Consider the following 23,557-nt stretch of genomic DNA (forward strand, 5'->3'; position numbering starts at 1 on the left):
CTTTGTGGTTGGTCCGCACCAGACATGCGGTTTTAAAGGGCGGTCTATTAACTCCAATCTACATCGCATGAGAGCCGCCTGTGGGGCGGCAGAATCGGGCATTTTACCTTTGGCAGTTATTCAACTTGACCTAAGGAAGGCTTTCGATCAGGTGGACCACAAATTTCTGCTTCACCTTCTCCGACACTGTGATATTGGGGACAACGGACATTTCTACCAAAGTTGTAATAAATGGGGTGGTAGGCACGCCCATAGCCATCCTTAGGTCTGTCCGCCAAACCTGCCCCATGTCGCCCATCTTATTCACGCTTTACCTCGAGCCACTGTGTCGTATGACCCTTGCATCTAAGGTCATAAATGGATTAACGATGGGAGACGGGAAGCTCCGTGTCCTCGCCTACGCGGACGATGTGGACTGCATTTGCACTCAAAAATCACAAGTGGGCGAGGTCATCAGGCTAGCGCATCAGTTCTGCCGCTTTGTAGGTGCAGAACTTAACCTCCTCCAGTCGAGGGGAGCCTGGTTCGGTGAATGGGCCTCCAAACCAAGTTGCCTATTTGGAATGGCCTGGGAAGAGATGTCTAGCTACCTGGGCGTCAACCTCATCCAAAGCACACCAATTACGAATCGATGGAAACCGAAGGTGACAGCGGCAGAAAGAAAGCTTCATCCATGGAGAAACAGACACATCGCTCTGTTCCCTAGGGCTCATGTCTGCAATACGATAGCATACCCCGCTGTCCTGTACGGGGCCCGCGTAACCACCATCAACGCAAACTCCCTGAATAAGCTGCACCGCTCCTGGGCGGTATTCCTCTGGCGTTCCACATACGAACCCACGCACCGCTCAAACCTTTTCTGGAGTCTGGAAAAGGATGGCTTGGGTCTCGTCAATGTGGACCTCGAGCTGACAGTTCAGCGGTTCCTGTACTTCATCGACCTACGCGATCCTTTTCTTGTGGCAGCCACGCAGTGCTTGGGTGCCAGACATTTGACGTCATGGCTCGCCACGACAGCATCTCTCTGCTTTGAGACGCGAGCAGTGAGGTTCTACAGAGAAGTCGCTCTAGCTCTAGCCCTGCTTGAGCAGCCTTTTTCCTGGGAGTATTACTCAAAACAAAGCCCAGGGAACTGTACTGGGACCTCGTGGAGAAGGTCTTGCCGCCCCCTCTCTACCGACAACCCCCAACATCTGACGACGTCTTTAAGAGAATAAGAAAACTCCCTGTTCCCACCGGTACAAAGGACTTCTTCTTCCGCCTTCACATGGGAGTGCTGCCCACGAAGGCACGTTTGGAGGAGAAGGGATTCTTCCTCCACGGCGGCGCAGGGTGCTTCTTTTGCGGGAAGCGGGAAACGGCGTAACACGTCCTCATTGAGTGCAACGCCGCAGCAGTCTTCTGGGACGAGCTGCAGACTGCGTTCGCTAAGCGATGGGACCTGTCGTGGTCAGATCTCCGGCGCCGGAGCACACCCACCGGAAACAAGGCGCTTCGAGACTGCGTGCTCGTCATTGGGCTCCACTCTCCGTGGAGGGCTAGAGTGGACGCAGTGGAGTGCGCTAGGAGCCCAAAGCCTGTCTGGCGGCACTTTACGGTAAAGGTTGAATGGACCGTGAGCGCGCTGGGGGATCTAGACGCCGACTCCGAGCTGCGCGACTCAGTGCAAAGGGGCTGCCAAGCCCTGCAGCGCTTCAAAGAAAAAGAAATGCGTCGCTGGCAACGGCTGTGACTCACGGGTGGTCCTACCACTGCGTTTTCGCAACGCCATTTTTCACCGATCATGCGTCCTTTACATCAACCCAGAGTACACATATACATGTTAACACAGTACTTTTACAACATTTTCTGTTTAGCACTTTTGATTTTACAGTGTTTTGCAACGTCATAGTTTCCAGTTAGAACCCTTCGTTGTACCTTCAGTCTTATATGCGTTGTGTACTTTTTGACTAAGCGAAGACTCGCTGAAGTAGTGACTGAACGTTCCGTCGCGACAGTATTTACGTCTTTCGTCGGCAGTGCCTCGTGCTTGTCAGTGCATGATGTATATATGTACATCTGTTGGAACACGCCGTTCCGAACGGCTGTGTTTTTCTATGCTCTCTGCTGGGAACAAGGCATCGGCCTTGTGCCGAGGTTCTACTTCGTCCGGAACTGACATGGATAACTACAAGATCATTCTTCCCCGTCTCCCAACCAGTAATGTTGTCCTGAACACCGTTTTCCTGCATGCGGACTTGAAAGGCCGTCCATACCGTGCTCCTGATTTTAGGGATGCCCTGGCTCGCGTGATAAACCTTCGTGACGTAGTGTGCATTGTCCATACCAAATGAGTCACGTGTGGATGCTTACTTGCGCCTAGAGCATCGTGAAGCACAAGTTAGTTCAGCTTGAGCACATCACCGTCAAGGGACTCAAGTGTATGGTGTTTGACCCGGACACAAGGAACATCAAAATGAAGTTACTTTTGGTGCCGCGTCACATGTAGAACCGTCGGATTGCAGAAGCTCTTGAGCCGTTTGGGACTACCCAATCCGTCGTCCGCGAAATGTGACGGTGTCCAGGTATGGACCACATAAAAACTGGAGCTCGGTAGGTGTCCCTTATACTTAAGGACGGCGTCTCTATATATGATGGACATTTATGGAAGCCAGTGCCTTGTTCTGATTCCTGGTCGGCTGTTACGGAAGAACGACGCAGTCGGGACCTTGGCCATTGCTGCCCTTTGCGGGGACAATAACTTTACTCGCACGGTCTACACGATGATGATGACAATGGTAATGACTGGTTCATACCCGAGATTCAACACACTCCCGCGCCCGCAACGTTCGTATCCGGCCACAAGTAGAAACGCTGTACGGACGCCGATCAATCAATCCACCTTCCTAACAATTTGTTTTCCGGTCCATAATGGCAATCCTGGTGAAGCTGCCAGTGAACGCTGCCCTTTTTTTTGTCTCACCCGGTGCATCCACCGTCTCGCAGCTTTCACTACAGCCAAACGCCGCCAAGGTGCAGAAGCCGACATCCAAACTGGGCTCCAAGCCCGCTGCGACGTCTCCAGTCGTTCAGTCAAGTAGGTATTTTGCTGAAGCTGTTGCCGTGAAAGTCTCAACCGTTCATTGTACCTGCAGCTGTCATGCATCGAGTATGTAGATGGATTGTGATCGGTCTTGTGCCTGTTTTGTTCTTGCGTTTTAGCAGTTCCCGATTCTGGCGAGCACATTTTCTCGATGGTAATCAAGTCAGCATATGGCTCGGCTGCTTTCGGACCAGGCCTCAGTGGCTGCTCGGACAAGAAAGGGTCATCAAGTGTGATTCAGAGTTTCCACCCCCAGCAACACGGAAAAACACATATTGGCGCTTAGGTGCACCCTCTTGAACTACTACGAACTCAGCTAGTTGGCTTCCAGGAAGGTCCGGTAAGGATTCATGCTTCATGAAGTCGGGAACAAAGATGTATTCGAGCACATACGGTTGACGTTCGACCTTTTCTTTCACATCTTCGACTTCACGTTTTCTGTCGTCTGCTCGGGTTACTGTCGCTAAACCTTCTTTGACGGCGACAGGCGCGTTATCATGTTCACCACACTTATCGTTTCTTCGTACACTCGAATGTGCGTCATTTCGGAAAATCAAATCTTCGGCTGTTACGATGGCTTGTTCCTTGACGGACACTTCAGGGGCGCAAGTAGAAATGCTCACGGTATCGGTCTGTATCGTATTCTCCTGTTCTCGCAGGGGCAAAAATAGCTTCCGCTCGTCGCACGTCGCGTTGGACTGAACCGGTTTTTGCACTGCCGTCCTGGAGCAGTTCTGCGGACTAGCTCCTCGCCCGCTGTTGTTAGAGGTAGAGATTTCCGACGTCGTGATGTACGGGAAATGGCAGAATGGGTTCTCGCTACGTTGTCCTCGCATGGTGGGCGTAAACGTTGAATCCTCTGGCCGCTGCATGTCGGACAAGACCGTGTGATCATGGGACGTCACCTGGAAATGGTTCCCAAGCCTCTGCAGTTCAGCCAGCTCACCGTTAACCGTGCTAACCTGCAGCGTTGGTGGGACAACTTGCAAGGTTTGTGTATGTAAGTGGACGTGAGAGGGGTCGCCGCTACGGGTTGCCGTGCGAACACCGTTGGACGTAATGGTCAGTGTTCGAGGGAAATTTGGCCTGCTAGAAGTGGCGTTGGTGGTGCCTCGCATGCCGGATGCCTTTGAGACCTTCAAGGCATTGCGGAGCCGGTTGAGGGCGCGGCATATAACTCCTCGGTACGCCAAGGCTTCGAAGTATTCGCGCTCGACTTCCCCATGGTCAAGAATATCGATAATTTTCTGGTCTATCTCATACATTGTGGTATCTTTGCTCTCAAGCAGATCAATGGTCGCTTGCAAGTAGTGCGGAGATGGAGACGGGGCTCTCAGAAGCTCATTCGCTGCCTCGAGCAGTGTTGCAGTAGCTACGCGAAATATGCGTTGCTGCCGGCGCAGCTTATCCATTCGACACTTACTGTCGGTCGTCACTGGACGGTCTGGGCCAGCCATGCCCACCTCCGGCTGAGGGCGGGGCTGATCAGCGGAAACAGTCAAACGAGCTGGATTCTCCGGACCTCAAGCCGGAGGGGACGTCGGTGATCTCCTTCGTCGCGTGCGGTCATCCTCCCGGGTTTCGGCACCAGAAAATGTTACGGGAGAAAAAAGAGCAGTCCAAATTACAGCCGTTCCACTCTACGTGAAAACTGTTGGAAATGCAGAGCACTGATTCGCCATAATGGGCTGTAGCGCCGTTATCCGCTCACTGCTACCACCCGACGCATTTCAAATTTCCCGCCTTCGCAGTGCTCGCGCGCCCCCTGCCTGAAACTGCGCCAGCAGGAGTTCTGTTCTTTTTGTGCTTGTTTTCCCTCCCGCATCGCCGCCCGACGTTCACGAATGGCTGCGGCTTCTCGCTGGCGAAGTTCGGCGTCGGCGGCTCGCTTGCGGCGCTTGCGCTCAGCATCCGCAGCACGCCGCCGCGCCGCCTTCTCTTCCCGCGTAGACATTGTCGATGAAGTCGATGGTGAAACGTGAAACGTGCCGTGAACCCCCTGCCGCGGCTATGACGCAACGTGGAGCGGCTATGACGCAACGTGGCGCGGCTATGACGCAACACAATCCAACACAATCCACCTTAATCCAATCCAATCCAAATCCAAACCAATCCAAGCCAAGCCAAGCCAATCCAATCCAATTTAATCCAAGCCAATCTAATGCAATCGAATCCAATCCAATGCCAGACCGACGGGGAGCGATGCGGACTACGGACGCCAACGCGGGTGACATCGTGAGTTACTGAAATGCTCTGCATTTAAAAACGCAGTCGGGACCCGGACCATGGCTGCCCTTTGCGGGGAGGATAACTTTACTCCCACGGTCTACACGATTATGATGAAAATGGTAACGACTGGTTCATACCCGAGATTCAACATCGGCCACTTCTTTGTCTGCGTTGCAGCCGGACTCCCCGGTACAGCGAGTGTAGGCGATATGGTCACACCGCTGAGAGATGCGTCATGACATACGCTGAGAAGCTCCGCCAATGTCAGGAACCATTGACCGATGAGGACCTCTCCGCCCATGTAATGGACGTCACGGAGGTCGTTGATGCGACAGGGGAGATTAGCCAGTCGACGCTGCCGGAAAACATGACGGCTGTGCCCACGGCTCCTTCAGCAGAAGAAAACAAGGATATGTGTCCACCTCCTGTGTCCCCAGATCGTGATCAGGATGGGGGCTCCCATCACAGCCAGTCTAAGGCAACGTCATGCGACCAGCAGCAGGAAGAGCAAATGGACACGCATCTACTGCCTCCAAATGACGCGGTGGTTGACGACCACACTGTAGTGCCCCTTCCGGCAAGCGATAGCAATCGCAGCGACATGTCTTCTGGGGATGTTGACGATGGCGATGTTTCATACCCGTCGTGAGCGGATGCCTCGGTACTGCCTGAGGACGTTTCGGGTGCCAGCAGTGGACCGATGAATAGACCAGCTCCACCTGACAGCGGAAACAAAGCTTCCAGTGCCGGCAAAAAGCAGGCGTCCACTGTTTTGGACCATGCTGACACGGCCACCGGGGTTAGTGGAGGCGTGCCGCTGGCCGGCTCCAAGAAGCAAGTTAAGCCTCAATCGTCCAAGGCCAGCCGCAAAGGTGGTTCAGCTGGAGGAGGAATTACGTAAGCTGCTCCAACGGGATGGCAAGTGTCACGGCATTGCACGCTGCCACACTTAATGTGAGAGGACTCAGGAACAGGAGAAGACAGTATCAGCTCTTACGTCTCCTTAAACGAATGGACGTAAGCATCGCCGCTATTCAGGAGACAAAGCTTTGCGGTGATGAGGACACAGCGGCCGCATTAGAGCCCTTTTGAGAACATTATAGTGTGTGTGTCACTCATTCCGCAGGCTTGTCTGGCGGATGTTCTCCTCTTCATCAGCAAGCAAGTAGGGTTTTCTTGTCTCTCCTGCACTGTAGATACTTCAGGGCATTTGATATGCTGTGACCTTGTCCTTGGGGGTTTTGAATGGCGTATCATTTGCCTCTATGCACCAGTTAATCGTCGAGACCGTGATACCTTTTTCTTGTCGCTGGGGCAGTTCCTCCGAGCACAACGAAAGCTTCTCTTTATGGGCGATTTCAAATGTGTCTGCAGTGAGCATGATCGTTCTAGGCCAGCTGCGCGTTATGACCGCAGTGCAGCCTCACTGGCCGATTTAGTGCACGAGCATGGTCTTGTTGATGTCGGTCAGATTAAAGAAGTGCAGTGCAGTTTACTCATTTTCAGTGCAGTTCAAATGCCCGCCTTGACAAGATATATATATATATCAGCAGAGGAAGTTTCTGGCGTTTCGGACTATAATGTACGTCCAATATTTTTTACTGACCACTGTATGGTGTCAATCTACTTCGGTAGGTCAAGACCACGTAACAAGCCGACTCAATGGGATCTGTGGAAACTTAATACCTCTCTACTGGCTGACGACATTTTTTGCAAAAGGGTATCTGATTGCTTACACCATATTCTAACAACTCCCGAACTATCTCTTTATCAGAAATGGGATCCCTTTAAACAGGAAATTAGGAACGACGCAATAGAGGAGTCAGCTCGGCTTTCGTTTTTAAAACGCTTTCATGTACGTGAACTTTCCTGTACATTGGTGGCGCTTCACGAACTGGAAGCAGTTAACTCGGGATCAACTTTGGAAGAAATTGGGTTTGTTAAAGGACAATTGCAAAAATATGTAACTGAAAAGTATCATGGTGCCTTAATTCGGTCCAGAACTGAAAGGTTCTTTGATAGTTATCCTTCTCGTCGGTGTCTTAGTGATGAGCGCCAATCCGCACTTGCAAAGGAGATAGTTGAAATTTACTATAACGGTGTTAGGTATACTGAAGCGAATGAAATAGTGCTTTCCACACACATTACAGCACGTTCTTTGGGGGGTCCAGTATTCAAACTCGGCAATTAGAGTTCCATTCCCTCATTGACTTACTTCCCAGGCTTACAGAGGACGAGTGCATGATGGTGCCAGGGCCTATTACACTGGAGGAAGTTAAGGATGCCATCTCCGCGCTTAAGACTAACAAGACCCCAGGGCCAGATGGCCTTGGTGGGGAGTTCTATCAGACGTGTTCTGGTATCCTTGCTCCAGTTCTCTTGGACGTACTTATCATAATATCTTGCAGCCAACCTTTTATTCAGGACACACGGTTCTATTCCCCAAAACTGCGGATGCAGAAAAACTAAGGTATGTAGAGGGTTACCGACCAATCGCCCTCTGCAACGTTGACTACAAAATTTTTGCAAAAATTTTATTTGGCGCCTTCAATTTGTAATCACTAGTTTAGTGGGGTCCCACCAAACTTGCGGTATTCGGGGCAGGAGTATTCACACAAATATTCATATTGCTCGTTCTGTCTTGGAGTGCGTGTCCGATTCGGTAGATCAGGTGGCCCTAATAAAAATTGATATTTCAAGAGCGTTTGATCGGGTTTCTCATGATTTCTTATTCGCTCTTCCGGCAGCAGTGAACTTAGGTGATGTGTTATATAAGGGCATCAAGCTGTGCTGATCGGTGCAGTACACAGCTTATAGTCAATCGTATTCTGTCTGAGCCGATTGCGATCAAGTCGTCTGTCAGACAAGGCTGCCCCCTGTCACCGTTGCTGTTTGCATTGTACCTCGAGCCTCTTTGTCTCAGCATACAGCAGAGCCAAAGAGTGAAAGGTTTTTGCTTAGAATCGTGCGAAGTTAAGGTGCTGACTTATGCAGATGATATAGCGTATTTTTGCGCTGACAAAAGAAGTGTCCAGGAAGCCCTTACAGTGACTAAGCCGTTCTCCGATGTGTCTGAAGCGGATGTTAATATTGTTACGTGGCAGCAGGACACAGATGAGACGAACAATTGGGTGGGGTGAAGCGATCTATTTACAGGATGGGCATAGCGGCCATGACACAGAGCTCGCGCAACATGCGCCCGGAACGTCGTCGTCGTCGTAATCGTTCTTCGGTCAAGGGGCTGTGAGGCATTGCCCACCTTAGTCCCGTAACATCACCTCCCGGGTCGAGGGCGACCGTCCCGGTTGATGCCGAGGCGACGTCAGGATTGTGATGAAGTGAGCGATGCGATGAAAATATTGTGACGGGGCAATCCCTGTTCGCGCCAAACATGCGGTGGGCGCTGCGCCGCTGATGGAAGACGACGAGAACGACAACGCTTGGCCCCGGACTCACGCTGCTGCCTAACCCAGTGCTTCCCAGCTTATTTTGACTTATGAATAGCTTCACATTACGCGTATTTGCCCCGTAACATCCTTGGTGGAGGTTGCGTCGTTCGAGTGAACAACTCATCCCGTACCCGCGCCCGGGCGTGCTCCACCAGCTCCACCCACCACGGAGCTTCGTAGTGGACGCTCGGTTCCTCGTGTCACCATGCCGACCGATGGAGCGACCGCGTCGACGACACCCCTCGTCATCGTGTCTCATCCCCGGGAGCCTGGCCTGTTTACCGGAACAGACGACGTTGATGTCGACGACTGGCTCAGCCTCTATGAGCGTGTCAGCGCTCACAACAGGTGGGACCCTACCATCATGCTGGCGAATGCGATCTTCTACCTGAAAGAGGAAAGTCCCGCGCGCAAGTGGTTTGAGACGCACGAGACCGAAATGACCAGTTGGGAGGTGTTCAAAACGAAGCTGCGAGCGGTATTCGGAAAGCCTCTTGGCCGTCAGCTTGCTGCCCGAAAGGAGCTCGCATCGCGCGCCCAGACGTCGACCGAATCTTACGTCGCCTATATCCAGGACGTCTTGGCCCTTTGCTCGAAGGCTGACAGCACCATGACGGAGACCGATAAAGTAGGCCACGTACTGAAGGGCATTGCGGATGATGCATTCCACCTTCTTATGTGCAAAGACTGTGCCACAGTGGAGTCGATCATTACGGAATGTCGCCGATTCGAAGAGGCCAAAGGACGCCGTATCGCCCACAACTTCACAAGGCTTCCGCACACAGCAGCTACATCATCATGTGAAGATGGACGTCCCCTAGCCCGTATTTCCCGCCTTCAAGATCCCGTTCCGCCGTCGGCAGATATAACAAAAATCGTGCGCCGAGAACTGGAGGCTATGGCCCCTACTACTGCGGTGCCATACGGGCCGGAACGGAACGAGCTCCACACCGTCTCCGCCATCCAAGCCATTGTCCGCGACGAAATAGCCAACCTGGGCCTTCACCCTGTGTGCGCGATTGGCTCTACTTTCCAACGACAGTTTAGGTCTCCCGGTCCCCACATCGACCATCCTCCTCCCCGCTACCCCCGCCGGAACCCTGCTGAGTGGCGTACACCAGACGACAAACCTATTTGTTTTAGTTGCTCTGGAGTCGGCCACATTGCCCGGTACTGTCGCAACCGCAGGCCCCCGACCTTCCGCAACGGCTACGCCAACTACAGTACTCCACCATCCTTTGGCTACTCCAATGACCGGCAAAACTGCTTCTCTTCCCGCACTGACTTTAACCCGCCCAACTCTACCAGTCCCAACACCCGAATGAACCGATCGCCGTCGCCGCAACGCCGCCAGTCCCGATCACCGCAGCCTCGCCGCCCCTCCCCCATGGCCGACTACTCTCGACCCCCTCCGGAAAACTAAGTCATGCAGCTCAAGGAGGTGACGCTGCATCAACGACCCGGCCCGTAAATCCTCTACTGACTTTGCCGACTATACACAATTTGCTTGAAGTCCTTGTCGATGGAGTTGTAGTACGAGCTCTTATCGACACCGGTGCCCAGATTTCCGTCATGAGTTCGAGCCTTCGCCGCCGTCTCCATAAAGTCCTTACGCCGCCAACGTCCCGTGTAGTTCGAGTCGCCGACGGCAGCACGCCTCCGGTCGTCGGAATGTGCACAGCTCGTATACGCATCGCTGACCAAGAAACAGCCGTTCTGTTTACCGTACTCGAACACTGTCCTCATGACCTCATTCTGGGCCTTGATTTTCTCTCTGAGCATTCCGCTCTTATCGACTGTTCTACTGGACTCCTCCGCCTCCAATTTCCTCTCCCTCCTCCTTCCGACGCACTCCAGCTGCGCTGTTGCAACACCGAACACGTTCGTTTGCCCCCAAACGCTGTCAGCTACATCTCCTCATGCCCGTCCTCCCCCGTTGCAAACGGCGACTACGTCGTTTCACCTCTTCTGGATGTGCTTTTGTCACGCAATGTTGCTATGCCGCATACTATAGTCACTATTGTTGACAACAAGACCTGTCTCCCGTTCCTCAACTTCGGTTCCTTCCCTCAAGTTTTACCGAAAGGAATGGCACTTTCATCACTGTGCCCTTTGGAAGCACATACCGCTACTACCCCGTTAGAGCCCGTGACGCCTTGTTTGGGTCCCACTGTGCAGTCATCACTCCCAGCGAATGAAGTCGCCGCGATGATCGCACCCGATCTTTCGCAAATGGACGCCGACGCTCTTCGTTCTCTCTTGACGTCCTATAAAGACATCTTCGATTTAGGCAGCCGTCCACTGAGTACGACACACGCTGTGACGCACCGCATCGTCACTGGAGATGCAGCACCGGTGCGAAGACGGCCATATCGCGTATCTCATTCTGAACGCTTCGTGATCCAACAAGAGCTCGAAAAAACGCTCAGCAAGGACATCATTGAACCGTCTTCTAGTCCGTGGGCATCCCCTGTAGTTTTAGTCAAGAAGAAAGACGGCACGTGGCGTTTTTGCGTGGATTATCGGCATTTAAACAAGATCACGAGAAAAGATGTCTATCCGCTTCCGCGCATAGGCGACGCCCTCGACTGCCTGCATGGCGCCAGATACTTTTCGTCGATTGACCTGAGGTCTGGTTACTGGCAGATAGCCGTTGATGAGCAAGACCGCGAAAAGACTGCATTCGTGACCCCTGATGGCCTTTACCAATTCCGGGTTATGCCATTTGGTCTGTGCAATGCTCCGGCCACATTTGAGAGAATGATGGACTCCCTTTTGCGCGGTTTTAAGTGGACCACATGCTTATGTTATCTAGACGACGTCATCATCTTCTCACCCACATTTGAGACACACCTGGAGCGCCTGTCAGATATCCTTGAAATATTTCGACGCGCTGGTCTCCAACTAAATTCCAAGAAGTGTCGCTTTGGCCACCGCCAGATAACAATTCTTGGGCACCTGGTCGACGCCTCTGGAGTTCAGCCCGACCCCGACAAAGTTCGAGCCGTCACCGATTTTCCCGTGCGGCGCTCGACTCACGATGTCCGCAGCTTTGTCGGACTTTGCTCCTATTTTCGCCGTTTTATAGAAAATTTTGCCCACATCGCTCGTCCTCTCACGAACCTTTTGAAGAATGGTGCCACTTTTACATGGGGACCCGATCAAGACCAAGCATTCAGCGCTTTGATTTCCCTCCTAACGTCACCGCCCATTTTGGGTCACTTCGACGCTTCCGCGCCCACTGAAGTGCGTACCGACGCAAGCGGCCACGGGATCGGCGCCGTATTGGCCCAATCGCAAGCCGGCCAAAACCGCGTGATTGCGTACGCCAGCCGTTTGCTGTCAAAGTCCGAGCGCAATTATTCCATTACAGAGCGCGAGTGCCTTGCTCTTGTCTGGGCCCTGGCAAAATTTCGTCCCTACTTGTACGGCAGACATTTTAAAGTCATCACAGATCACCATGCGCTGTGCTGGCTTACCAACTTGAAAGACCCCACCGGAAGGCTTGGTCGCTGGGCATTACGTCTGCAGGAGTATACGTTTTCCGTCACCTATAAGTCGGGTCGCTTGCATAAAGACGCTGACAGCCTCTCACGTCACCCTGTTGAGCCCCCTGAGGCCACCCCACCTACTGATGTCGCTTGCGTGTTCGCAATATCTGACTTTCTCCACATCGGTGACGAGCAGCGCCGTGACCCGTCGCTCCGTTCCCTCATTCAACGACTTACCTCTTCATCACCCGATTCTGCCACGCGCAACTTCACCCTACGAAATGGCGTCTTATACCGCCATAACTTCCGTGCTGGCGGTCCGGACCTCCTCCTCGTTGTGCCGAGCCACCTGCGTTCGACCGTTATGTACCAGCTACACGACGTACCCACCGCAGGCCACTTAGGGATAACCAGAACTTATGATCGAGTGCGGCGTAGGTTCTTCTGGCCTGGCCTTTACCGATCTGTACGCCGCTACGTGTGACAGCTGCCAGCGTCGGAAAAAGCCTTCCACACTTCCTTCTGGAGAACTTCAACCCATCGACATTCCCCATGAGCCGTTCTTCCGGGTGGGTCTCGATTTACTTGGTCCCTTCCCACTGTCGTCAGCGGGAAACCGGTGGGTCACCGTTGCGACAGATTACACGACGCGGTACGCCATCACCCGCGCCGTTACAACAAGCTGCGCGACTGACGTCGCTGACTTTCTTCTCTACGACGTCCTTCTGCAACACGGCGCTCCCCGCCAGCTTCTAACTGACCGCGGGAAAAACTTTCTGTCCAAAGTTATCGACAACATCCTCCGCTCTTGCTCGACGAAACACAAGCTTGCCACGGCCTATCACCCGCAAACTAATGGCCTCACCGAACGCTTGAACCGGACGCTGACCGACATGCTGTCTATGTACGTGTCTTCTGACCACCGAGACTGGGACCTTGCATTACCCTTCGTAACTTTCGCGTACAACACATCCCGCCATGACACGTCCGGTTTCTCCCCATTTTATCTGCTGTTTGGCCGTGAACCGGCTTTGCCTTTGGACTCGCTCCTTCCTGCCTGCTCCTCTGAATACGCTCGCGATGCTATCACTCGCGCCCATCAGGCTCGTCAACTGGCTCGCGACCAGCTTCTTGCTTCGCAAGTCTCACAAAAGACGCGGTACGACGAACGTCACCGCGCGGTCCACTTTCCTCCAGGATCCCTCGTCCTGCTCTGGTCCCCTGCACGTCGTGTTGGCCTGTCCGAAAAACTGCTCCAACCCTATTCTGGTCCATACAAAGTGTTGCGTCGCGTCACAGATGTGACATACGAGGTTGCTCCTACCGTCTCTACTTGGGCCTCGTCCTCTACTGTCCCGCCTACCAGTGTTGTCCATGTCGCCCGCCTCAAGCCATATCAGCCCCGCTGACCGATTCTCCTTAGACAGCACCGAGACGGTGCCTCTTCCGCCGGGGGTCATGTGACGGGGCAATCCCTGTTCGCGCCAAACATGCGGTGAGCGCTGCGCCGCTGATGGAAGACGACGAGAACGACAACGCTTGGCCCCGGACTCACGCTGCTGCCTAACCCAGTGCTTCCCAGCTTATTTTGACTTATAAATAGCTTCACATTACGCGTATTTGCCCCGTAACAATATACAGTCGAGATTTGCCTGCCGCCACAGATGAAGATGACATCCCTTTGATGCCTGGCCACAGAGAAGCGATGTCTTCAAGCAGGAACGAACCATCTGAGGAAGTCGAACCACGTCGGACGAAAGGGCTGGGGACACGGCGTTTTCTTTGGTATGTTTGTTCTCGGCTTGTATCGGCTGGTCTTCAGTGGTGGCACACGGGCTGGGGACACGGGGCGGGGTACGTGGTCGAATGCAGGTCACAGTGGGCTGGGGCAGCCCGACATGGCCGACGGTCCATCGACGATTTCGCCCAAGGCCGAGACAATGCGATGCGGAGGCCAGGATGGGGATGATCCCGCGCACTCCACCAAAATGTTACGTGGTGGCAGTACACAGATGAGACGAACAATGGGATGGGGTGAAGCGATGTATTTACAGAATGGGCATAGCGGCCATGACACAGAGCTCGTGCAAGATGCGCCAGGAACGTCGTCGTCGTCGTCGTAATCGTTCTTCGGTCAAGGGGCTGTGAGGCATTGCCCACCTTAGTCCCGTAACAATATGGAAAAAACTAAGGGATTTTGGATCGGACAATGGGGAACAAAACCATCCAGATTCGCTGGTATTATTTGGGATAGCGCCCCACTTCAGTACCTCGGCGTGCCGTTGCATCAATTACGGAACACAGGGCCTCATTGGTCATCAGCGCTAACGCAAGTTAAGCGTGCATCGCAGGCATGGAATGGGCGAGACCTCCCTGTGTCTGCACGTGCAAGAGTGTGTAACGTCTTCCTTGCCACAAAGCTCCTTTATGTGCTTCAAGTGCTTCACTGTGCGCGAGCAAAAGTTCAGGCCCTACATAGAGTTTTTGCAACATTTGTGTGGGGCTCTCAATGGGAACCTATGCGCAGGGACCACTTGTTTCTACCTTTAAAGGCACGTGGTGTTGGTCTCATGCATTTGTTTGTGCACCAACTTGTGTCTCGTTTTTTCTTCTACAAATTGGTTGATCACCCACTTTTACTAACTGTACTTCAGCCGCGCATAAGTTTCCATTTGCCTTTTTTGCTTGTGTGTACGGGCGAAGTCAATACGAAGCCTCCATGGGGATTTCTCAGAGGTCGTGGAGTAATTTAACTTTCTTACCGCGCGGTTTTCGTTGGAATATCTGTTCAGCATGTCAAGGAAAACTACGACGAACACTCTTATTGAAAGACTAGTCCCGGTGCCTGTTTATCACCAGCCTTACATAGGCCACCAGAAAAGTAATGTTTTAAAACGCGTAATGAGCATGTGTATCCCGTCACATGCAAAAACATTTTCCTTCAATCTTCATTCTTCCACACTCCCAGTTAAGACATGGCTGCGCGAAAAAGGAATGTCTATTCCTTGGTCGGACAATTGTCGCCTCTGTAATTAACCAGGGACAATTGATAATTGTTTTGTGTTGTGCCGGGACGCTGTGTTCTTCTGCGACGTTTTGCAGCGGACACTAAAAAAGGACATTGACATCACCCCGTACACCATTCGCTTCCTGCCATTTGAAGATGTTAATCGGGTGCCATATGACGTTTTCGTTCTCCTAGGATTGTTTAGCTTGTGGAAGTTCCGCGTCACTGATCGGCATGTGGAACCCCCTAGGCCGACCAAGTGCATTTCTCGGGAACAGGCGGCGTTGGTGCGGAGCGTTTATGCTGCGCAGAGTGATCCACCAGAGTGGCTGCCTCTTTTGGATGCGTGCGTTTGCTTGCCTGAGTTTTGATCTTTGTTCGACTGATGACCTTGCCCTTTGCTGTCTGTTAGTGTTTATATTGTGTGTTAAGTGTCTGGTCTTTTGAAGTTTTCTAAAATTTCCATGCATTAAAGAAAAAAAATTCCCCCGCATTTCCCCGAGGGGGAGAATGTGAAAGTGCGAATGCACGGTTGTCGGCCCGCTTGCGGCGCTTGCGCTCGGCCCCCGCAGCCCACCGCCTCGCCGCCTTCTCTTCCATCTCTTCCATCGGGTTTGTAGTATCACGTGTACACCACGCAGTTATCAAGCCGCTATAACGCCGCTGAGTCGCCAACGCACGCTGCTGACGCCGTAGTTTGAATGCGTTAAAGATATAAGGCGCGTTACTAACATTGATATCAGCGTCGCATCCGTGGCTTAGTCGGTAGAGCGTCGCGCTGCGGCCGCAAAGTCCTCGGATCGAAACCTGGCGCCGGATGCTGTTTTTTTTAATGCGAATGCACTTTATAAGCGACCCCAAACCATCCACCGCCGGCGGCGGCGGCGGCGTCCGCAGTGCTCCTCTATATTTAAAAAAGAAACAGCATCCGGCGCCAGGTTTCGATCCGAGGACTTTGCGGCCGCAGCGCGACGCTCTACCGACCAAGCCACGGACGCGACGGTGATATCAGTGTTAGTGACGCGCCTTATATCTTTAACGCATTCAAACTACGTCGTCAGCGGCGTGCGTTGGCGACTCAGCGGCGTTATAGCGGCTTGATAACTGCGTGGTGTACACGTGATACTACAAACCCGATGGAAGAGATGGAAGAGAAGGCGGTGAGGCGGTGGGCTGCGGGGGCCGAGCGCAAGCGCCGCAAGCGGGCCGACAACCGTGCATTCGCAGTTTCACATTCTCCCCCTCGGGGAAATGCGGGGGAATTTTTTATATAGAGAGGAGGACTGCGGACGCCGCCGCCGCCGCCGACGCCGCCGCCGCCGCCGGCGGTGGAAGGTTTGGGGTCGCTTATAAAGTGCATTCGCACTTAAAATACAAAAAAAGGCGGCGTGGTGTCGTGGTAGCGCGCCGGGTTCCTTGCGTACAATTGAGGGCGTCGGTGGTTCGATCCCTGCTGGTGGACAAAATTTTTTTTTCTGCGACTCTCGGCAGTTCGTCCTTGGGGAGTATCGGAACGGACCAACCGAGTGGAGGACTAACCGTTCGTCCCCTCACAATTAGTCCCCAAAGGGACTAATGATTGTGGCAAAGGCCATTAGTTCCCAAAAGGGCGCACTTTTAGTCCTTTTTGCCTAAGAGTGTACGCACAGGCGACCGCGAGCTGGGGAAGCTGGCTCGTGGTGGTACCTAATGATTATGGTGATGATTGTGATGTGGCTATCCCCTTTGTATCGGCTGGGCACAACTTTGGCACACTAGCTTTCGCTTCAAACTATAACTATAGGAAGGAGAGTATTAGAGGGAAGTATACGCCTCGACCTTTGCGATCGCTGCGCCGCCTGCCGCCGCTTCTCCGCGGAGTTGATGGGATTAGCGCTGCGCGGCCCATAGGGGCTCATGCAGTGTTTTGGCTCTCTTTCGCTTCTTTGTGCCCTTCCAAGCGCTAAAAAACTTGTTATGGTGACGTCTGTAAGTAAACAGTACGTTTAGGTCACTTCAAAAGCCGCTGCGTCTTGGTAGGGTGTTCAAACACCAACAATAGTTATCCGGGAACGCGGCTGTGCGTCCTTCTTGGCCGCTGTTACGGGCGTCGGCGACGGCAGCAGCACCACTGTCACCTCTGAATACGTCCGGCACAAGTGAATTTTATTGTCGCCTCGTTTAAACCTGATACTGGCACAGTGAGAGGTGCGTTTTGTTTTGTAGCGTGGACAACGAATGCGGCCTCATTAAGAATATATGCGTCGCAGAAAAATATATTTTGGGGGTGCGATTACCCAATACCTGAATAACTTGTGCCTTAAAATGTTAAGTATATTCCAAGGCTCTGCGTCGTGAAAGACGTGCACTCATGCCTCATACATGGCAAGAACCAAGAAAAGTAAATTAAACCACTGAAAAATTAATGGTCTGCAAGTCCGGAAGAAACAAAATAGCTCGTACAGAAATGAAAAAAAAACTCAGTGCAGCTTCTGAAATGCTAAAGACGTTCGTATAAACTTAAGCCGGGTAGGACCTACGAGACCAAATAGTGTGCTAAATGCACTGCTATTTCGCGAGACATGGGGAGGGGTGAAGGGAGGGGGACGCTTACGTTTCGTTGTGTACGATTGCGAAGCCAAATCAAGGAAAGAACGTTTTAGTAATCACACACACATGCTACTCGTTCACGTCACATTAGTTTTTAGACTTCAACTAACAGCTGATCCCTCGGCGAACGGATTTTTTGAGGTATACAAGTTCAAAACTGATAAACGGTGACGTTAGAAGAGTGGGCCTTCCGATATTCAGAATGATAATCAGAACGATAAGGCCTTCTGATTTCCGTTTGTGCTAGATTCTGCAGGCTCCCTGCGTCATATGACTATGCTTCGAAGAAACGTTTAGTCGCGAATGGGCACTACTGTAGAAGCCCTTCTCCGGCCTGCTCGCGGAGGATATATGTAACATATATGAATGTTTGCGGCCGCTCAGCTCACAAGACGCCCCAGCATTATTTTTTTTTTGTCGTGCGCTGATCCCGGGTATAGTTTTAGATTATACATCGTACTTATTTCGTAGAATCTTCGTGAAATTTATGTCCGGGGTAGTGATCAATATCTGAGGTATGATATTGGCAAGCATAACTGGCGTGCTGTCAGGTATGAGCGCTCCACTAGGTTATATAAGCGCACAAAACTGATTTACATCGTAGTGTATAGCCATGGCATGACCACCTGGGGATGTTATACTTACGGAGACACTGTTAGTAAATTTCATGGCTGTGGAATCACAATCATCTCCATATGCATACCCGGTTTCGCAACGGCGACCTGTGTCGCGCACTTGGTGCTTATACAGACCGAATCTACCAGACTAAGATCGCGTCACACACATTTACACTCTCGGAAACACACAACATTTGCGAACAGAGTGACTGCTTCACATAAATATGTATTTCCAACGCCTACAAACGGCAAATCTTCGTCGTGAACGGGCCCCGAAAGCAACGGTGACAGTGGGGAGCGGGCCGGCGACTCCCGCGGCTGCTTTCGAAACGGGCCGCGAGGGGGATTTCAGTGGCGCCCCTACACATGGAGGAAGAAAAATGTTAGGAAGGAGCATGACGTTTCATTAGTATGAAACTCTATGCGTCAGGCGGCCCAGCTTCGGCAAGCCAACCTCCTCTGAAGCCGCTTTCTCCTCTCCTCGGGCTCCTCCCGCGCAATGCATTATGGAAAATCCACCACCATTTTTTCCTCCATGTCCACCACGCTCAGGCCCGCGGTAGCATTTAGTGGCTCCGGCTGGCTGCCGGTGGAGGTGGAGGCGAGCGCCGTCGCCGAAGGCGCCGTACAAGATTGTTCGCCAGCGTTGCGCTTCAAGCTTCGTATCGTGGAAGTACTGCCGCTGTCGTTGTTCAAAGCAAGGCGATACTTCGATCGCATTCTTACGAAGCACCCTCACGAGCTGCAAGCCGAATTTCACTTCTGACGTTGGATCGCTCGAACGCACCGCAACATTCACAAGCATGGAACGGCCTACAGCTGCGCGGTGTTTGCCAGGTGTGCTGTGACGATTTCGTTTGGCATCCTGCTGAGTTATCGCGCGTAACGAGTGTCGTGTCGGTGGGGAGGTGGTGAGACTAGCTTTGGTTTCGCGCGCGCGCGCTTTCGCATACGTTCGCCTTTCCGGTGCTCCGGCGTGGTGGTACGTTTTTATTTGCTTCAGTGCACTGGAAAACAAAGGGTTCAGAACCTTTATGTTGTGTGTGACCACCTCGCGTCGCAAGCAGTACGCCGGCTGTTTGTCCGCTGAGGACCGCTCGATCGGTGCGATGCGTATATAAAAAAAAACGAATGCTAGATTACGCCTGGGAGGGACCTTGTTGAATTGTGGACTGACTGCGCCTTCGCAATAAGTGGTTAAAGAAGTGGTTGGAATGGTTGATCTTTTCAACTTTGCCTGAGCGGCAAAGTTGAAAAGATCATCTCCACTTCTGCACGCGGCGGCGGCACACAACTCTCCGACTGCGGCGTGAACTTCGACGGGTCCGAAAGCTCAGTAAACAAAGATGTTTTCTGCCTCTCCCGTCCGACCACTTTGCCCGCACGATCAGGCCGCTGCGCGTTTCGGGTTGCAGGCAGAGCTGCGCGGGACGACTCGTCGCCGAAACTCGAATACGCGGACGGCCCGGCAACCAAACGGATAGACGCACGCACGCAGCGTCGGCGAAAGGCCACATGAGGCGCAAAGAACTACCGCTTGCCTGTCACGTGAGATTGGAACTCCCATCAGTTTTTCCTTTTCATTTTTTATGACTAGGCTTCACGATTGTCACGTGACGCTCCCTCTTTATTTCCTCCATGCCCCTACAGGCCGCGCTCGAGGCGTATAGGCATGACATAGGGCAGGCACTGTCTTAACGAATCACGCGGTGCCCTATGCGTCAGTGTCACCGTGTACAGCACTATATTTTGCAAACTAGCGCCATCTGTTGAGGCGGACGAGAGGTAAAATGTCCGCTTCATGTTATCGGATTTACTAGTTCGAATCTCCTCGGGGCGTTCGTTCGTTATTCTTTTTTTGTACTGCCTTTGGCACTCTCGAGAACTGAAAACTAATATTTCAGTACAAGAAACGCCACCGATTCCCGAAGAATTGCCAAAAGACGTCCAACCCAAGTGTGAAGCTCCTTCACTGGGTCCGTCTACTGAACGCCACCGCCGATAACCCAATTCAGCCCCAGACGGCGCTCCCAGTCATCATCATCAGGTATACGGTCCGGTAGACTGTCTGGTAATTACGGTCTGCTGCAACTCTTAAGACGTGCCTTCCCGGTACGGTCCAGTAACGGGTACCGCGTACCGTACCGGAACCGTTTTTCTGATCTGTTATAACTCTCTACTGAATGCGACGGGAGAGAAGCTCTGTAAGACCCCAGTGGTTTCGCTTCCGTTCTCTGCAGTAGAATATATATAGTACAAAACTGAACAAGGTAGCGGGCTCGTCCGCAGCCGACGTTTCGGCAAGAAGGCTTGCCTTCGTCAGAGCAACCATGGTAATCCTTTGCACGCTCTATAGAGGGAGGTCTCCTCAAAGGGAAATGAGTCCGAGAGAGATACAAGCCTAGTGAGAGCAGGATCTGTTTGAGACGAGCAATAAATGAGGGGAAACGGGGATGTATTTTTTGAGAAGTGACAGCCGGAAAAACGGGAGGCAGATTTAAGCAACATTCTCTGAAGATAAGGGTTGACGTGTGAAAGCCGTTTCGTTGTGATACCGAGCGCCTTCAATGAGGCATTTATGAACGCTAGAACGAGGGCATATGGGATATGGTAAGTCCTGTGCCATCATTACAAGTCACCTACAAACACCGAGTAAAAATAAACAAAAACATATCCAGCAAGAGCACTTGCACATATGAAAGGGATCAAAACTTCTGGGAGGGTGTCACCATTTCCTTAATTGGGTGAGCTGTTACAAGATAAGGGGAGTTGACTCAAGCGAGCAAATGACCTTACCGAATCTACAGAGCACAGCTGACGAGGGGTTTGCCGTCTGATGTGTGGCTTTCGCCGACCAGAGCGGTAAGAATGAGTCAGAGCCTTGAACGAAACACAACAGAAAGACTCAAAACGCTGTACAAGCACGAGGACAGGTAACGTTAACGAGAGATAACTTAGAAAGAATAAAATTGCGGGAAACAGTTCAAATACAGAATGTACAAAAGGGAGCTTTAACCATGAATATTACGAGGTAGAAAAGTTAATTTAAAGCCAAAACAGTTCGATGCATATGAGAAACAAAGTCTCGGCATATTCACCGACCGGGCCGGACGATGCACCGCTGTCCAAGGCCATTCGGCTACCTGTGAAGCGTGGCTTCGTCGTAGCCCAGGCCGTGCGAGACGTTCAGGATGAATCGAGGCCCGGGAGTACGTAGACTCCTGCAGGGCACGGGTCACCGATGGTGGTGCACAAAATGACAGAAGCCGTTGTTACATCATGACGTCCAAACGTAACTAATTTGCTTCTGCGCGGATTCTCTTTTTATGACGGCGCAGCCACGGCGAGAGAGGGCACAACACACAACGTTCCCTCCGCCATCGAGCGCACAACTTCCCTCTTTTTCCCTTCTGGAATCATCAGCGCGCCTTAGCATTGTCAAAGCTACGCTCACCCCGTCGAAAGCGCTCGAAGCTTTGACGAAAGCTGAGGAACGGAGGTTTTATTTTTTCTTGCCGGCCAGCGGCGAGTGGGTGGAGTTACCGCCGCCAGGTTCAAGGGAGTTCTAGGGTTTTCCAGGTGGCGAATAGAAAAGAAATTGAATGAATCAGGCTACTGGCCAGCCAGAATTAGGTGTAGAATAATATGAAAAAGGCAAACAATACTTTTAAATGCCGTCCGCTCGACTTTGTGACAGAGAAGATATATTCCGGAAAAGAATGCATAAAGCTAGAAGCAGGTACCGAACAGAAGATTCAAAAAATGAAACAAGAAGACTTGCCTTCGTCACACTTTCCCTGCCGAAGGCAAGCTTTGTCAAAATCGTTGGCAAGGCACTGAGGCCCCTACCTTGTCCAAAGCGTGTTTCTCTTGTATACACATATGTGCGTATGTACATATGTGTATACAAGAGAAACACGCTTTGGACAAGGAAAGGGCCTCATTGCCTTGCCAACGTTTTACAGGGCTTGCCTTCGTCATGGCAGGTCTGACGGAGGCAAGTCTTGCCTCATTTTTTAAGTCTTCTGTACGGTACCTGCTTCTAGCTTTATGTATTACGAACATACATACATACATACATACATACATACATACATACATACATACATACATACATACATACATACATACATACATACATACATACATACATACATACATACATACATACATACATACATACATACATACATACATACATACATACATGCATACATACATACATACCTACATACATACATACATACATACATACATACATACATACATATATTGAAACATGTTTGAATATTACGCGTTGACTGGGCCCTGACATGACGCATCAGCGAACAAGTGAAAGGCAAGGAAGAAGAAGGCGAGTGGCACTAGAGGAAAAGAAGAGGAGGTAGACGACGTTCAAGCTCTGAGTCTACGAGCAGCGCATCATTTCTGGGCACAAGTTCGCCTTGTAAATAAACCTTTTCCAGTCCTCATTCGTAACCATCGTTACAGAAGTGGTGGAGGAGCCGGGGTAAATGATACCTGGTCTTACGGACGCGCCCAGCACCCGTCCAGACATCCAATTCATTCCTGTTCACGAGCGCGCCAGTCGCCGCCTGCAAGGATTACCTGCGGAGTGCGAGCCGTTGCTCGGTCGGACACCCAAGTTGACTGGACGGGATGCCAGCGCAACACTCACACCTCCCAATGAGGCGATTCTTCAGTACATCTTCCAGCAACCTCGCACACCTAAGCCTTTCTACGGAGAAGCCTTTGAAGATGCGGAGGACTGGCTGGAATAGTTTGAGCGTACCGCCAACTTCAACGGCTGGAAGGAGCAGCGCAAGCTGCACAACGTTTATTACTCCCTGGAGGAAGCGACCCGAACGTGGTTCGAGAACAACGAAGCCGACATGTCTACATTACAGGAGTTCCGTCAGCGGCTACTTAAGACCTACGTTAGCGTCGACCGCAAAGAGAAAGCTGAGGCTGCACTACACGCGAGGATCCAACGTCCCAACGAGTCCGTCGCCATGTACGCAGAAGACATGGCGTGCTTGTTTCGACGCGCAGACTCATCCATGGCGGACGACAAGAAGGTGCGGCACCTAATG

General features: G+C 52.0%; 1 pseudogene; it reads left to right on the forward strand.

Annotated features, from left to right (window-relative positions):
- Positions 1–368: 368 nt before the first annotated feature.
- On the forward strand, positions 369–1,366 carry LOC144175613 (uncharacterized; annotated as a pseudogene).
- The last annotated feature ends 22,191 nt before the right edge of the window (positions 1,367–23,557 follow it).

This window comes from Haemaphysalis longicornis, unplaced genomic scaffold (genome assembly GCF_048455015.1).
Source record: "Haemaphysalis longicornis isolate Haplotype H1 unplaced genomic scaffold, Haemaphysalis longicornis Haplotype H1 scaffold_3, whole genome shotgun sequence".
NCBI classification, from domain to species: Eukaryota; Metazoa; Arthropoda; class Arachnida; order Ixodida; family Ixodidae; genus Haemaphysalis; species Haemaphysalis longicornis.